At 45.4% G+C, this 12,758-nt stretch overlaps 1 long non-coding RNA gene across 1 annotated transcript; it reads left to right on the forward strand.

The window, feature by feature from the left end:
• The first annotated feature begins 6,325 nt into the window (after positions 1-6,325).
• Positions 6,326-12,452, forward strand: LOC101027861 (uncharacterized). The gene is made up of 2 exons (XR_012513003.1): positions 6,326-7,104; positions 11,989-12,452. It is a non-coding gene; the product is annotated as an uncharacterized LOC101027861 (long non-coding RNA).
• The last annotated feature ends 306 nt before the right edge of the window (positions 12,453-12,758 follow it).

Consider the following 12,758-nt stretch of genomic DNA (forward strand, 5'->3'; position numbering starts at 1 on the left):
GGGCTATAAGCCGATAGTAGATCTCCCCAGGGGCCAAAAGAAGGACCAGGAATCTCTGCTATGGTGTATCATGCTCTTGTGGGCCCAGTATAAGGCTGATAGTTGATTTTTGGCACTGGGTTTCTGGAATCTAGCCTGTTCACCAGGGAGATTTAATAGGTGAAAACAGATCTGATGGGTGAAATTGTCATTTTTCTTCTGAAGGAAGTAATTGAGCTTTAGTTAATTTGTTTTTTTAGGAATAGTAATAATTAAAATTAAATATATGTATGTTTTTTGAGACAAGAGTTTTGCTCTTGTTGCTCAGGCTGGAGTGCAGTTAGCGAGATCTCAGCTCACTGAAACCTCTGCCTCCCATGTTCAAGCGATTCTCCTGCCTCTGCCTCCCAAGTTACTGGGATTACAGGCGCCCTCCACCATGCCTAGCTAATTTTTTATTTTTAGAGAGAGGGGGTTTCTCCATATTGGTCGGGTTGGTTTTGAACTCGCAACCTCAGGTGATCCGCCTGCCTCAGCCTCCCAAAGTGCTGGGATTACAGGCGTGCACTGGGCCTAAAATTCAATATTTTAAATACCATGAATGTTTAAGTCAATCCAAGTGTTTAATAAAGATGACATTGTGGCCAGGCACAGTGGCTCATGCCTGTAATCCCAGCACTTTGGGAAGCCAAGTTGAATGGATCACCTGAGATCGGGAGTTTTGATCCAGCCTGGGCAACATGGCAAAACCTCTTCTCAATTAAAAATACAAAAATTAGCCGGGCGCGGTGGCTCAAGCCTGTAATCCCAGCACTTTGGGAGGCTGAGGCGGGTGGATCACGAGGTCAAGAGATCGAGACCATCCTGGTCAACATGGTGAAACCCCGTCTCTACTCAAAATACAAAAAATTAGCTGGGCATGGTGGCGCACGCCTGTAATCCCAGCTACTCAGGAGGCTGAGGCAGGAGAATTGCCTGAACCCAGGAGGCGGCGGTTGCGGTGAGCCGAGATCGCGCCATTGCACTCCAGCCTGGGTAACAAGAGCGAAACTCCGTCTCAAAAAAAAAAAAAAAAAAAAAAAAATTAAGCCGGGCGCGGTGGCTCACGCCTGTAATCCCAGCACTTTGGGAGGCTGAGGCGGGTGGATCACAAGGTCAAGAGATCGAGACCATCCTGGTCAACATGATGAAACTCCGTCTCTACTAAAAATACAAAAATTAGCTGGGCATGGTGGCGCCTGCCTGTAATCCCAGCTACTCGGGAGGTTGAGGCAGGAGAATTGCCTGAACCCAGGAAGCGGAGGTTGCGGTGAGCTGAGATCGCACACTCCAGCCTGGGTAACAAGAGCGAAACTCCGTCTCAAAAAAAAAGAAAAAAAAAAAATACAAAAATTAGTCAGTGTGGTAGTGGGCACCTGTAATCTCAGATACTGGAGAGGCTGAGGCATGAGAATCCCTTGAACCTAGGAGGCAGAGGCTGCTGTAAACTGAGATCGCACCACTGCACTGCAGCCTGGGTGACAGAGCGAGACTCTGTCTCAAAAGGAGGAAAAAAAAAAAGGATCACATTGTATTTCAGTCTCCTTGAGAAATACTAAAATGAGGGCACCAAGAAGTTGCTCAGTGCCATGCTATTCCTAACACCTGGCCAAAAACCCTTGCTCTACTTTCTGTGCAAAGTCTTGCCATTTAGTTAAACATTTGAAAGGTCTGCACTCCCTACATTTTTTAACTGAAATTGCTACAGAGTTTTGTTTTGTTTTGTTTTGTTTGGTCTACAGTTAGTATTAATATTCAAATACCAAGATTTGCAATTTGGACTTTATGAGCGATGAGAAACCTTCATCAATCCTTGGATCCTAAGGAAATTAGTGCATCTGATAAAAGACCATGAATAAAATTCTGGATATGGAGGTCGTTTCCCCATAGTGGTCCTGGAGAGAGAAAATGGCAAATTATTTAGGTGGTTCTATTTGTTCCCAGATTATAACATCGATGTCCGCCACTTTAAAATGATTAGTATCTCCTGTTCATATAACTCAGCTGGGTCATTTTCTTTTTCTTTTTCTTTTTCTTTTTCTTTTTTGAGACAGAATCTTGCTCTTGTCACCCAGGCTAGAGTGCAGTGCAACAATCTCAGCTCACTGCAACCTCTGCCCCCTGGTTTCTAAGCGATTCTCCTGCCTCAGTCTCCCGAGTACCTAGGACTACAGGCACATGCCACCATGCTTGGCTAATTTTTGTATTTTTACAGAGTTTCACCATGTTGGCCAGGCTTATCTAGAACTCCTGACCTCAGGTGATCACCGTCCTCGGCCTCTCAAACTACTGGGCTTATAGGTGTGAGCCGCTGCACCGGCCTGGGAAATTCTTTTGACGTCAGTTGCTTCACTTTTAAACTTAGGTTGTGCATTTTGGGGGAAGTAGAGATGGAGATCACAGGAAGGATGCCAAATCCTCTCCAAGCCACCCCTTTTCTACTGAATGGAGCAATGGACCTCAGAAACAGAAATGAAATAAAGTGGCTGGACCTGGTGGCTGACCTGTATAATTCCAGCATTTAGGGAGGTGGAGGTGAGCAGATCATCTGAGGTCAGGAGTTTGAGACCAGCCTGGCCAACATGGCGAAACCCTGTCTCTACTAAAAATATAAAAATTGGCCAGGCCTGGTGGTATACACCTATAGTCTCAGCTACTCTGAAGGCTGAAGAAGGAGAATTGCTTGCGTCTGGGAAGTGGAGGTTGTAGTGAGCTGAGATCGGGCCACTGAACTCCAGCCTGGACAACAGAGCAAGACTCTGTCTCAAAAAAAAAAAAAAAAGAAAAAAGAAAAAAAAAGAAAAAGAAAATGTAACTAACTATACCCAGCAAAACCAGGACCACTGAAGCAGTGCTTAAGAGCTAGTAGAGGGCTGGGCACGATGATTTACACCTGTAATCCCAGCACTTTGGGAGATCAAGGCAGGAAGATGGCTTGAGTCCAAAAGTTTGAGAAACAGCCTGGGCAACACAGCAGGCCCTTGACTCTAAAAATAACTAAAAAACTGACTGGATGACCAGGCACAGTGCCTCACAGCTGTACTCCCAGCACTTTGGGAGGCCAAGGCAGGCAGATCACTTGAGGTCAGGAGTTCAAGATCAGCCCGACTAATATGGTGAAACCGCGTCTCTTCTAAAAATACAAAAATTAGCCAGGCATGGTGGTGCACATCTGTAATCACAGCTACTCAAGAGGCTGAGGCAGGAGAATGGCTTGAACTTGGGAGGTGGAGGTTGCAGTAAATGGAGATTGTGCCACTGCACTGCACTCCAGCCTGGGTGACAGAGTGAGACCCTGTCTCAGGAAACAAATTGGCTGGGCGTGGTGGTGCCCCCCTGTGGACCCAGCTACTTGGGAAGCTGAGGTGGGAGAATACTTTCATCCCTGGCAGCTGAGGGTGTGGTGAGCCATGACCATGCTACTGCACACCAGCCTGGGTGAGAGAGTGAGACATCATCTAGGAAAAAAAAGTTAACAGAAACAACAAGGCCAGTGCAGTGGCTCACACCTATAAATCCCAGCACTTCGGAAGGCCGAGATGGGAGGATCACTTCAGGCCAGGAGTTCAAGACCAACCAGGTCAACATAGCAAGACCCTGTCTTTTAAAAATAGGAAGTAAGAAAGCAAGCAAGCAAACAAGAAAGAAAGAACAAAAACCAGCATTCATCGTAAACCATTCAGTTTCCCAATGCCAAGCTAAAAGTTTCTCACACTTTTCTTATTTATTTACTTATTTATTTATTTATTTATTATAAATGGGGTTTCACCATATAGGTCAGGCTGGTCTTGAACTCCCAACCTCAGGTGATCTGACCACCTTGGCATCCAAAGTGCTTGGATTACAGGCATGAGCCACCACACCCGGCCTCTCACACTTTTCTAGAAAGAATCTGTGTAAGCAACATAGTGAGGCCCCATGTCAATTTTAATTTTAATTTTTAATTTTATTTATTTTTTTGCTTGTAGGACATCTCACATACAATATTTTTAATTTTTTTATTTTTATTTTATTTTATTTTGAGACAGTCTTGCTCTGTTGCCCAGGCTGGAGTACAGTGGCACCATCTCAGCTCACTGCAACCTCCACCTCCTGAGTTCAAGTGATTCTCCTGTCTCAACCTCCTGAGTAGCTGGGATTACAGTTGCCTGCCCCCATGCCAGGCTAGTTTTTGTATTTTTAGTACAGAAGAGGTTTCACCATCTTGGCGAGCCTGGTCTTGAACTCTAGACCTTGTGATCCACCTACCTAGGCCTCCCAAAGTGCTGGAATTACAGGCTGAGGCCTGAGAATCGCTTGAACCCAGAAGGTGGCGGTTGCTGTGAGCCGAGATTGTGCCACTGCACTCCAGCCTGGTGACAGAGACTCTAGCTCAAAAAAAAAAAAAATCTACAGTTACACTTAAAAATTTTACCTGTGACTGGGCACGGTGGCTTATGCCTGTAATCTCAACACTTTGGGAGGTTGAGGTGGGTGGAACATGTGAAGTTGGGGTTCGAGACCAGCCTGACCAATAGGGAGTAACCCCGTCTCTAACAAAAAAAAATAAATAAAGAAAGAAAATAAATTTTAAAAAAAATTACTTGTAAGACAGGTTCTCTCTCTTTTGCCCAGGGTGGAGTGCAGTGGCACAATCATGGCTCAATGCAGCCTCGACCTCCTGGGCTAAAGCAATCCTCCAACCTCATTCCCCTGAATAGCCACCATGTTCAGCTAATTAAACAAAAAAAATTTTTATTGAGACGGAATCTCACTCTGTCGCCAGGCTGGAGCACAGTGGCACAATCCCAGCTCACTGCACCCTCCACCTCCTGGGTTGAAGCAATTCTCCTGCCTCAGCCTCCCAAGTAGCTGGGACTACAGGCACCCGCCACCATGCCTGGCTATTTTTTTCTATTTTTAAGTAGAGACGGGGTTTCACCATGTTGGCCAGGACAGTCTCGATCTCTTGACCTCGTGATCTGCCCCCCTTGGCCTCCCAAAGTACTGGGATTACAGGCATGAGCCACCACACCCAGCAAAAAAAGTTTTTTAAGAGATGGAGCCGGGCGCAGTGGCTCACGCCTGTAATCCCAGCACCTTGGGAGGCCGAGGCGGGTGGATCACGAGGTCAAGAGATCGAGACCATCCTGGTCAACATGGTGAAACCCCGTCTCTACTAAAAATACAAAAAAAAAAAAAAATTAGCTGGGCATGGTGGCACATGCCTGTAATCCCAGCTACTCAGGAGGCTGAGGCAGGAGAATTGCCTGAACCCAGGAGGCGGAGGTTGCGGTGAGCCGAGATCACGCCATTGCACTCCAGCCTGGGTAACAAGAGCGAAACTCCATCTCAAAAAAAAAAAAAAAGAGATGGAGTACCTCACTACGTTGCTCAGTTTGATCTCAAACTCCTGGCCTCTAGTGATCCTCCCACCTCAGCCTCCCAAAGTGCTGGGATTACAGGCATGAGCTACTGTGCCTGGCCAGTGCTTTTTTTTTTTTTCTTTTTTTTTTTTTTGAGACGGAGTTTCACCCTTGTTACCCAGGCTGGAGTGCAATGGCACGATCTCGGCTCACCGCAACCTCCGCCTCCTGGGCTCAGGCAATTCTCCTGCCTCAGCCTCCTGAGTAGCTGGGATTACAGGCACGCGCCACCACGCCCAGCTAGTTTTTTTGTATTTTTAGTAGAGACGGGGTTTCACCATGTTGACCAGGATGGTCTCGATCTCTCGACCTCGTGATCCACCCGCCTCGGCCTCCCAAAGTGCTGGGATTACAGGCTTGAGCCACCGTGCCCGGCCAATTTTTTATCTTCAAAATGGGAATTGTATTAGAAAATATTTTAATGTCCTCTGCACCTCTTAGTCTGTCAATAAAATCTGTAAATAACAATAACATACATAGTTCCACTTCCTAAGCATAAACACGGTTAATTTTTTTTTTTTTTTTTTTTTTTTTTTTTTTTGAGACCGAGTCTCGCTCTGTCACCCAGGCTGGAAGGCAGTGGCGCAATCTTGGCTCACTGCAACTTCTGCCTCCCGGGTTCAAGTGATTCTCCTGCCTCAGCCTCCCAAATAGGTGGGACTACAGGCACAGGCCACCACACTCAGCTAATTTTTGTATTTTTGATAGAGAAGGAGTTTCATCATATTGGCCAGGATGGTCTCAATCTTCTGACCTCATTATCCACCCACTTCAGCCTCCCAAAGTGTTGGGATTACAGGTGTGAGCTACCGGAGCCGGTCCACAGTTAATATTTAATACCTTGATTTTTTAAACAAATTTTTTCCTATGCTTAAGTATTTTTCTCCCTTTGTTTCCTTCTGGTCTGTATTTTCCAAGATTCCTTCAATGGTATGACTTGTGGTGAACAAATGCCAGCCCTACTTCAACTCATCCCTCTGAAATGTCTATCATTAAGAGCATGACAAAAATGTCTAAAGTCCCCTGGTCATGGGGGTGGTGTTTCTGAAAAATGCACACTCCTGGTCTCACTGCAGACCTGCTTAACTGGAATTACTGTATATATGTGGGACTTAGGAAGCTATGTTTTGACCAAGAGGCCAGGTGATTCTTCTGCTGAGTTAGGGCTGGGAAACAGCCGAGGAGGGATACAGTAGCTAGAAGTCATCTTGCCTCTCTGTAACGTCTTCACTGCCTGGTAGTAACATCGTTCTCAAATTCTCAGCAGGTGAACCAAATGAAATGGTCAACTAAAAGCCAACCAGGGTAAAACAGATCTTTTATTTCTTCTTCTTTTTATTTTTTATTTTTTTACATGGGAGCATTGACTTGAACCGCTATATGCATTTATCCCCAGTCTCTCCTTGTGAGAAGTGAATTTCTTCAACGTTTATAGAACAGAGGCATTCACATTATTGGATGAATTAAGGGAAAAAAATTGAACCTGATGTGTGAAAATTTCTGCTCGTGAGAATCTGGGTTATTTTAATTATCCAATCAAGAGCCTAATACGTATAAGAGAAACACAGCTCATTGACTATCTTTTTAACCGAGGACAGCTTGTCCTGACAGAGAGCGTCTGGCTGTTTTGGGGAAACTATTCCTGACCTTATTTTACCTAAAAAGCTGCTTGCTATACCAGGTGAGAAAAGCTACCATTTCTTTTATAAAACTTGTAGCTTGCTTTTTGTTAAGTGTGTTTGAAAGTCACTTAGAAGGTTGTCTTATATATTAACATTGTTAGTTGGGCTTCCTATCTTTTCTATGTTAAGTCACAATGTGTATTTCTTCAGAGATCTAGTATCTTGTTCATATCCTTTGACTATTTTTCTGTTAGGCTGTTGGACAGGGTCTCTGTTGCCCAGGTTGGAGTGCAGTAGCACGATCTTGGCTCATTGCCTTCTGAGTAGCTGGGATGATAGGCGCATGCCACCACGCTCGGCTGACTTTTGTAATTTTAGTGTAGACAGGGTTTCATCATGTTGGCCACGTTGGTTTTGAACTCTTCACCTCAAGTGATCTACCTGCCTTGACCTCGCCAAGTGTAAGCATTACAGGCACGAGCCACTGTGCCTGGTTTTCAAAAATGTTTTTTAGTTTTTAGTAGAGACAGGGGTCTCACTATGTTGCCTAGGCTAATCTCAAACTCTTGGCCTCAAGGGATCCTCCCACCTCAGCTTCCCAAAGTGTGGGGGTTATAGGTGTAAGCTACTGTGCCTGGTCCTGAAAAACTGGTTCTTGGAAAAAGGTGGCAGATGAATATGTTCCTGCAAAGCAGGGGGAAAAAAAAGTTTGCCATTTAATAATGTAGGCAGGAAAGATCAGCTAAAAAAAAAAAAAAAAAAGGGAATTATGCCCTTTTCATATCAACATTCTTAAGTCTACATAATGGGAAGCAATAAGTTCCTAAAACTGGATGAAGAGACGAAAACCTAAAAACTGGAAGAAAAGGCCGGGCGCGGTGGCTCAAGCCTGTAATCCCAGCACTTTGGGAGGCCGAGGTGGGTGGATCACGAGGTCAAGAGATCGAGACCATCCTGGTCAACATGGTGAAACCCCGTCTCTACTAATGGTGCAAAAAATTAGCTGGGCATGGTGGCGCGTGCCTGTAATCCCAGCTACTCCGGAGGCTGAGGCAGGAGAATTGCCTGAACCCAGGAGGCGGAGGTTGCGGTGAGCCGAGATCGCGCCATTGCACTCCAGCCTGGGTAAAAAGAGCGAAACTCCGTCTCAAAAAAAAAAAAAAAAAAACAAAAAAAAAAACTGGAAGAAAAAAGGCAGTGAGATTTAATATTGTGCACTGGGTCACCTGTATAGTCCTCGCACTTTGGAAGGCTGATGTGGGTGGATCACCCGAGCTCAGACCAGCCTGGGTAACATGGCAAACCCTGTCTCTACTAAAAATACAAAAATTAGCCGGGAGCCGGGTAAGGTGGCTTAGGCCTAGCCACTCTGGAAGCTGAGGCAGGAGGATTGCTTGAACCCAGGAGGCAGAGTTTACAGTGAGCTGAGACTATGCCATTGCACTCCAGCCTAGGTGACAAGGCAAGGTCCTGTCTCAAAAAATAAAATATTGTGCATACAAATCTTGAGTTATTGCCATTGTAATTCAAAGCTTCCCAAGTCGTTTTGCGAAAGTAACATTTGCAGTACTCAAAGCTGGTTTTCTTCTTCAGAAAAAAACTCCTATCACCTGGTCTTGCTTAAGATAAATGTAAGACATCTCGTACTGCTTAACCAGGATAATAACAGCTTAGGAGAGCTTATCTGAAGAATGTAAGGATGGCTAGACATTGGGGAATCAGAAACAAAATTGTTAGTAAACTAAAGAACACACCACAGTTAGCCACAGATGCTAAGAAAATTCAGCTACAAAACTCACCAGCAATTTAGGGTTAGAACATCATATGAGGCTGGGTGCAGTGGCTCAGGCCTGTAATTCCAGCACTTTGGAGGCCAAGGTGGGTGGATCACCTGAAGTCAGGAGTTCAAGACCAGCCTGACTAACATGGTGAAACCCTGTCTCTAAAAACAAAAAACAAAACAAACCAAAAAAAAAAAACAAAAAAAATATGAAATGCCAAATTAATAAAATGGTGTCATTAAAGGTGAGTTCAAGCCTAAAAGGCCAAAACCACTAGTATTTGTCATTGTTTTCATTGTTTTTTTTTGTTCTGACCTGCCCTAATGTTTTGCGACGAACTGTGTTCCACTTAGTATTTCATCTGACACCTACAATGTTTAGCGTATACAGTTGCAAAGACATAATTACTTGCAATTATGTAAACAGCGATCTTTGAAACTAAAACTATTTGATTCTCAAATACATCTATTAGACTCTAAATCCCTAAGGGAGTTGATGGTCATGATCACCCACTTAAAGAAAATACCTGGGCCAGGTGTGGTGGCTGACACCTGTAATTCCAGCACTTTAGGAGGCTGAGGCAGGAGGATTGCCTGAGACCAGAGGTTCGAGACCAGCTTGGGCAACAAGGTGAAACCCTGTTTCTACAAAAACATTAAAAAATTAGCCAGGGGTGGTGGCAGGCACTTGTAGTCTGAGCTACTTGGGAAGCTGGGGTGGGAGGATCCCTCGAGCCTGTAAGGCAGAGGTTGCAGTGAGCTGAGATTGCACCACTGCACTGCAGCCTGGGTGACAGAGTGAGACTCTGTCTCAAAAAAAAAAAAAAAAAAAAAAAAAAAAAAAAAAAAAAACAAGGCCAGGTGCAGTGGCTCACGCCTGTAATCCCAGCACTTTGGGAGGCCGAGGCAGGTGGATCACGAGGTCAGGAGTTCAAGACCAGCCTCCTGACCAACGTGATGAAACCCCATCTCTACAAAAAAAAATACAAAAGTTAGCCGGGTGTGGTGGCACGCTCCTGTAATCTTAGCTACTCAGGAGTTTGAAGCAGTAGAATCGCTTGAACTCACAAGTCAGCAGTTGCAGTGAGCAGAGATCGTGCCATTGCACTCCAGCCTGAGTGACAAGAGCAAAACTCTGTCTCAGAAACACACACACACACACACACACACACACACACACACACACAATTGATTTGGAAGTTGGCTATGAATCCGACTAGTTAGAAGCCAAACCTTTTTTGAAGGGGCTCTGATGTGTTGATAAAATGCCACATGACTCTCAGTTAAAATCGCAACAGGGACTTGATTTACGTTGGTGGCTATGGAGTTCTGCAATCCACAACTGAGGCTCTCTAGTAATCAGTGACCTCAAGTGAACCGTCCCTAAGGCAAGAGCAGCCACAGCTGTGGGGAGCTTTTGGCAATCACTGTCCCCACCCAAGATTCTCCCTTGGTAAACTTTGTACCTACTGGGTCCCCCTGGTGGTGGAAGAGAAGATAAATTTCCTTCAAGTGACTGTCCAGTCTCCTTCAAGTTCGTGTTCTTGATCTTTTATTTTAAAATTTATTTTTATTTTTTAATTTAAAAAAAAATTTTTAAAGATGAGGTTTCACCATGATGGCCAGGCTGGTATTGAACTCCTGACCTCAGGAGGTATTACCCACCTGTAATCCCAAAGTGCTACCAAAGCACTTGTAATCCACCCACTTGTAATCCCAAAGCCACTGAGCCGGGTCCAATCTTTTATTTTATTTTATTTTATTTTATTTTTGGAGGCAGAGTTTCACTCTTGTTGCCCAGGCTGGAGTCCAATGGCACAATATCGACTCACTGAAGCCTCTGCCTTCCAGGTTCAAGTGATTGTCCTGTCCCAGCCTCCCCAGTAGCTGGGATTACAGCCATGCACCACCACCATGCCTGGCTAATTTTTGTGTTTTTAGTAGAGACAGATTTTTCCATTGTTGGTCAGGCGGGTTTCAAAATTCCGACCTCAGGTGATCCGCCCACCTCGGCCTCCCAAAGTGCTGGGATTACAGGTGTGAGCCACTGCGCCTGGCCTGTGTTCCTAATCTTTTTTTTTTTTTTTTTTGAGATGGAGTTTCGCTCTTGTTACCCAGGCTGGAGTGCAATGGCGCGATCTCGGCTCATCGCAACCTCCGCCTCCTGGGTTCAGGCAATTCTTCTGCCTCAGCCTCCCGAGTAGCTGGGATTATAGGCACGAGCCACCATGCCCAGCTAATTTTTTGCACTTTTAGTAGAGACGGGGTTTCACCATGTTAACCAGGATGGTCTCGATCTCTTGACCTGGTGATCCACCCGCCTCGGCCTCCCAAAGTGCTGGGATTACAGGCGTGAGCCACTGCGCCCGGCCTTTTGTTCGTTTTTTTGTTTGTTTGTTTGTGACGGAGTTTCACTCTTGTTACCCAGGCTGGAGTGCAATGGCGCGATCTCGGCTCACCGCAACCTCCACCTCCTGGGTTCAAGCAATTCTCCTGCCTCAGCCTCCTGAGTAGCTGGGATTACAGGCATGCACCACCACACCTGGCTAATTTTCTTAAAAGTTCTAGTAGAGGCAGGGTCTTGCTATGTTGCCCAGGCTGCTCTTGAACTTTTGAGCTCAAGCAGTCCTCCCACCTTGGCCGCCAAAAATGTTGAGATTATAGGTGTGAGCCACCGCTCCCAGCCTGTCTCATTTTTTAAAAAAGAAAAAGAGGCTAGGCGTGGTGGCTCATGCCTGTAATCCCAGCACTTTGGGAGGCTGAAGCAGGTGGATTACGAGGTCGGGAGTTCAAGACCAGCCTGACCAAAATGGTGAAACCCTGTCTCTACTAAAACAAACAAACAAACAAAAAACTTAGGCATGGTGGCACATGCCTATAACCCCAGCTAGTAAGGGAACTGAGACAGGAGAATCACAAGGCTGAGACTAGGAGTGACACAAAGAAGCAGAAGCTTGATCCCGGGAGGCGGAGGTTGCAGTGAGCCAAGATCGTGTCACTGCAGTCCAGCCTGGGTGACAGAGCGAGACTCTGTCTCAAAAAAAAAAAAAAAAGACAGAAGAAAATGCGTAATAGATATAATTCACAGCAAAGCAGAAAGGTTTCTATTTACCTTTTTTATATATGAGCTTTCATAGACATTTTCTTCCCTTAACCACTGCAGCAAAAACATCACCATGAACCAGCTCGCCCAAACTTCTCCATGGATGAGATTACCCGGAAGACAGGAGTTCCGATGCTTGTCTTGCTCTGAATGTCTGCTTGTCACCTGCTTAGGGTTATCGACTGTGATTCTGGGAATCATTGTTCTTGTTCAGGACCCTTCTGACTCTGTGGTTTTCTCTACTGGATTAACAATGATAGCCATAGGTGCTTTTTTTATTGTCCTTACTGGACTGACAGCCCTGTGCATAGTTAGAGTCGATGAGAACTTGGAGCAAATCACAAGGCTGAGACTAGGAGGGACACGCAGAAGCAGAAGTCCCCCAGGAACTACAGAGCTGTCCACTGTTCAGACAGTGATGGCCAGCACCGCACTGTAGCTGTACGTTAAACCCTGGAATCTTCCTCTTTGGAACTAAGTCTCCTGAGCATTGTTTTTAAATACAAATAAAGTCTGGCTTTTAAGAAACTTTTTCTGATTTTGTAATGTTCTTGTAAAGAACTTTAGCATAAAGAACATTAGCATAAGATTCCCTGTGCAGAAGGACCTTCAGGTGATGGCTCTCAAATTTGTGCCATCTGGCCAGGTGAGCGTCTCTTACCTGTAATCCCAGCACTGTGGGAGGCCAAGGTGGGTGGTTCGCTTGAACCCAGGAGTTTGAAACCAGCCTGGGAAATGTGGCGAATCCCTGTCTGTACACAAAATACAAAAATTAGCCTGGTATGGTGGCACATGTCCATAGTCCCAGCTGCTTTGGAGGCTCAAGCAAG

Source organism: Saimiri boliviensis, chromosome 12 (genome assembly GCF_048565385.1).
Source record: "Saimiri boliviensis isolate mSaiBol1 chromosome 12, mSaiBol1.pri, whole genome shotgun sequence".
Taxonomy (NCBI): Eukaryota; Metazoa; Chordata; class Mammalia; order Primates; family Cebidae; genus Saimiri; species Saimiri boliviensis.